Here is a 5,154-nt window from a genome sequence, read left to right as displayed (position 1 = left end):
TTAGGTTCCAAACCCTAACATACATGCCTAATACCATGGTCCTCAAACCCCCAAACAAAATGCACATCTCACTAAACACTTGTTAACACATTTCTCTCTTCCCTTTCCCCAACACAACCCAGCCATTCTCTTTAACACTTCTCCCCCAACTTCTCTTAATCATTCCCTTCCCTACAAACACAGCCTGGTTAAAAAGCAACCTATTTGTCTTTCCCCAAACCCCAAATATCACCGCACACCCCCTCAAAGTTCTCCTGGTACTTCATCCCCTCCTCCTGTTATACCCCTTCGACCCACCCTTAAAGCACCCATTCTCCACAAACACCTCCCATCTAATATCTACACACACTCCAAGGACAAACACAACCTACCATGAACACATTCAGACTCAAATGTTTGACTATAACTTAAGGATGATAGGAGTGCTTAACTTGATTGGAAGCATTTGCAAAGACTCTAAAAATGGAACCTCCTTGAAATGAGTAATTAAAATCTCAAAGGGACTACTGTTAAGGGGACAACACTCATTTCTTTTTTTTTTTCCTTTTAACCCTAACCTTTCATTTTAGAGTCAGTATTATGGATTTATTCTAAGGCAAAAGAGTGGTAAAGGCTAGGCAATAGGGGTTAAGTGACTTGCCCAGGGTCACACAGCTAGGAAGTTTTGAAATAGGACAGATTTAAATGTAGGACCTCCCACATCCAGGTCTGGCTCTCTATTCACTGAGCCACCCAGCTGTTCCTATACTCATAGAACTAGAAAAGACCTTAGAGGCATTTATAATTATATAATTGGATTATATAATTGCATATAATTATATATAATATATACTATATATATATAATAATTATATAATTGGATTATAATCTTTTATTTCACAAATGAGGAAAAAGTGTCCCAGAGAGGTTGTGTAAGTATCTGAGATGGTATTTAAACTCAGGTCTTTATGACTCCAGAATCAACATTCTATCCACTTCACCATCTAGCTGCCCTAGGGGAGTTGTAATCCAAATTCAGCCAGGGACAGAAGCATGATTTGAGCTCTGGTCCTCTTACTCCATGGAGCAGCTAGTGGACAAAATGTTTAAAGTGCCTGGACTGGAGTCAGAAAGAATCATCTTGCTGAATTCAAAGCTGGCCTCAGATACTTACTAGCTGTGTAACCCTAGGCAAATCAGTTAACTCTGCCTCAGTCTCCTCATTTGTAAAATGATCTGGAGAAAGGAATGGCAAGCCACTCCTGTATTTTTACCAAGAAAACCCCAAACAGGGTCATGAAGAGTTGTACATGACTGAAAAAATGACTAAACAAACCTTTTATTCAAAATCTAGCATGATTTTCACTGTCCCATGATGCTTGAATACACTGGCTCTGATATGTTTTTCCATAATATCCTTCATTTATTTAATATCTATAAGCAAGGAACTACTATGTTGAAAGCACAATAAGCCAATGTATGTGCATTGTAAAAGGGTACATATTAAATGAGAGGCATTATTATTTTATTACAATTAATATCACTCATAGTACTTTGTAGCCACACCAAACAAAGTACAGATAAATACTCCCTCTGAAAGCCTTCTCTTCAAGTTCTTAGGGCACAGGCATTCCCCGCCACTGGCTGCTTACCATGCTAGCCCAATACCAGGTAGCTTGGCTTCTTTCCTCCTCATGCTAAATTCCAGAGCCACTGTTAAGTTGGGGACAGGAGGGAATACTTTCTGTCAGGCTTTGGGTTCAAATTTTGACTGCAGGCATTGGATTTCTAAGTTGAGGTGAGGCTTGTTTGATCCCAGCACCTGTCTTTGACCTCTTCACAAGCTTTTGTCTCATCTCTATGTTGGAGGGGACAAGCCTCAGTCTCTCAGAAGACCCCGGCTCCCCCATCAGTCAGTGGCAACCATTTCCACTGCATCTTGAGAGATGCACAGTCCAAAGTGAGTGCTATGGAGGAGAAGGAACAAGAAAGTGAACAGATATGAAACCAGACACGGCTTTTCCCGGTTCCCAGAGGATTCTGCACCTGGACAGCAGGAGTTCCTGGGAGGAGGCATGCCTTCTCCAGGTGGCCTGGACCAAGAGGGAAGATGGGAAGGTTTTTAAGAAACTACATTCAGCTATGTAGAGGGCATGAAGACGTTATGGCCACCCCCCTTAATTCCCCCTCCCCAGCAGCTGCTTCATCATCAGGGAGGTGCAGGGAGAATGGAATGGAGGACAGACAGTCACAATGGGCTGTTTGAACAGTCTGGGAGGGAAGAGGAGAGGAGGAAAGGGGGAGGAACTAAGTGGATTACTCATTCCCCCTGCTGTGGGGGCCAGTCAATTTTCCCTAACTACATTAAAGATGCACTAATTGTGCTGATTAAAAACAGACCCCCTTTTTGGTGTGCTCAGTAGAGTGGAGGGGGTTGGGGTGCACAGGGTTGAAAGACATTGTGTCTCCTCTGACCTCACATACAAGTCCTGGGAGCCTGCAGCTAGACTCAGCTTCTCCTATCTAGAAAAATCCCTTCCCTCAGAAATTTTCCTCCCCTAGTCTTTACTTTACTCAGGCCAGAGCCATTCCCCTGAAGCCAGATTTAAATCTGGAACCCTATTGAAGATTGCGAAGGGGACCAGGCTCAAACTGAAGACTCTTCTGGTCTGGAGTTAGATCTACTGGGTGTGCACACCAAGGCAAAATGGATCAACTCTGCCCCACCACCTTTCCCAGACCATGGACACTAACAGATATCCCCTGCTAAACCTTTGGTTACTGACATTTCCCCTTTGTACCTAGGCTCAGTGATCAAATGTCTTTATAGTTTTGTGGATTTTTTAGACATGTTGGAAGCAAAAGAAAGACCAAAGAAGAGTCTCCTGCTTGAAACTCAAAATAAGTGAATAAATAAGAAAAAATAAAAACTAGGTGTGCCCTCAATGATTATGCCAGCAGATAGATGAACTCCACCCCAGAGCAATGAAAGAGAGAGAGGGTATCATTGCTGAGCCTCTGAGATCTTCAAAAAATTGTGGAGAGGAGTAGGTAAATGGTTCAGTGGATTGAGAACCAGACCTAGAGATGAAAGGTCTTGGGTTCAAATTTGACCTCAGTCACTTCTTAGCTGTATGAACCCAGGCAAGTCACTCAACCCTCATTGCCCAGTCCTTTCTACTCTTAGTATTGATTCTAAGGTGGGAGTTAAGAGTTTTGAAAAAATTTGGAAAAATGGAGTACTACTACAGTACAAGCAAATGTTCTGATTTTTAAAACATTAATGCTATTATTATTATTATTATTATTATTTTCTATGGGGTGAAATAAAGGCTATCCTGTTTATAACATTCTTTGTCACCTTGAGTTCTTTTTTTCACATTTTAAAAATGAATTAATTTGTTTGTTGGATACATTAAAATGCTTTGATAACCCCTGAAAAAGGTTTAATTACTCAAATTTATAAAGAGCTAAATCAATTGTACAAAAACTCAAGCCAATCTCCAACTGATAAATGGGCAAGGGACGTGAATAGGCAATTTTGAGATAAAGAAATCAAAACTATCAATAAGCACATGAAAAAGTGTTCTAACTCTCTTATAATTAAAGAAATGCAAATCAAAACAACTCTGAGGTACCACCACACACCGAGCAGATTGGCTAACATGATAGCTAAGGAAAGTAATTGGGACATTAATGCACTGCTGGTGGAGTTGTGAATTGATCCAACCATTTTTGGAAGACAATTTGGAACTATGCCCAAAGGGCTTTAAAAGACTGCCTGCCCTTTGATCCAGCCATACCACTGCTGGGTTTATACCCCCAAAGAGATCATAAGGGGAAAAAACTTGTACAAAAATATTTATAGCCATGCTCTTTGTGGTGGCAAAAAAATGGAAAATGAGGGGATGCCTTTTGATTGGGGAATGACTGAACAAATTGTGGTATATGATGGTGATGGAATACTATTGTGCTCAAAGGAACGATGAACTGGAGGAATCCCATATGAACTGGAATGACCTCCAGGAATTGATGCAGAGTGAAAGGAGCAGAACCAGGAGAACATTATATACAGAGATGTGGCACGATCAAATGTAATGGACTTCTCTACTAGCAAGTAATACAATGAATGATCCAGGACAAATCTGAGGGACTCATGAGAAAGAATGCTATCTATATCCAGAGAAATAACTGTGGGAATAGAAACACAGAAGAAAAACAACCGCTAGGTCACACGGTTTTATGGGGCTATGATTGATGGTGTAGACTCTAAATGTCTAAATAAATATTTGCACCCTAGAGTAAATATTAATAATATGGAAATAGGTCTTGATCAATGACACATGTAAAACCCAGTGGAATTGCTCATTGACTATGGGAGGGAGGGGGAAGGAGAGGAGGGAAAGAACATGAATCATTTAATCATGGAAAAATAGTCTAAATTAATTAAATAAATAAATGAACTTTGAAAAAAATGCTCTGATATCTCATCCCCTCTTTCCCCTCCCCATACCATAGGGTGTTTCTGTTTATCAGTTCTTTCTCTGTAGGTGGACATTTACAAGTTATTCTGTAGCTATATGTCATATTCTCTTCATTCTACTCGTTTTACTCTTCATTATTTCATGTTGGTCTTTCCAAGTTATTTTTAACCTGATCATCATTTCTTATAGTGTAGTAGTATTCTACCACAAAATGTTCTGATTTTCAAAGAACAGAATGCTATAAGTGAGCGAATTGGTCTCCTGCTAAATGGCACCTTTTACCTTTGGTTATTGACATTTCCCCTCTGTACCTAGTATCAGTGATAAAATGTCTCAATAGTTTTATGGACACTTTTAGCTTATGTTGGAAGTATAGCTTCCTGGCAAAATTCTGATTTCTGAAAAAATTCTCAAATATGTTATTAAAGGAATAGTTTGTGAATATTTAAAAGGGATACAGTGATCACTAAGAACCAGTATGGGTTCATAAAAAAACAGATCATGTCAGATTAACCCCAATTTCCTTACTTAAGAGGGTTACTAAACTATTATATCAGGGGAATTCTAGAGATAGAATATCTAGACTTTAGTAAATCATTTGATAAAATCCTTTATTCTAACCTTGTTAAACAAAACAGAGGGGAGAAATGGACTTGATGACACTCCAGTCAGGTGAATTTAGAACTCATCA

Source organism: Gracilinanus agilis, chromosome 2 (assembly GCF_016433145.1).
Source record: "Gracilinanus agilis isolate LMUSP501 chromosome 2, AgileGrace, whole genome shotgun sequence".
NCBI lineage: Eukaryota > Metazoa > Chordata > Mammalia > Didelphimorphia > Didelphidae > Gracilinanus > Gracilinanus agilis.
Note: the sequence above shows the minus strand (reverse complement) of the source record.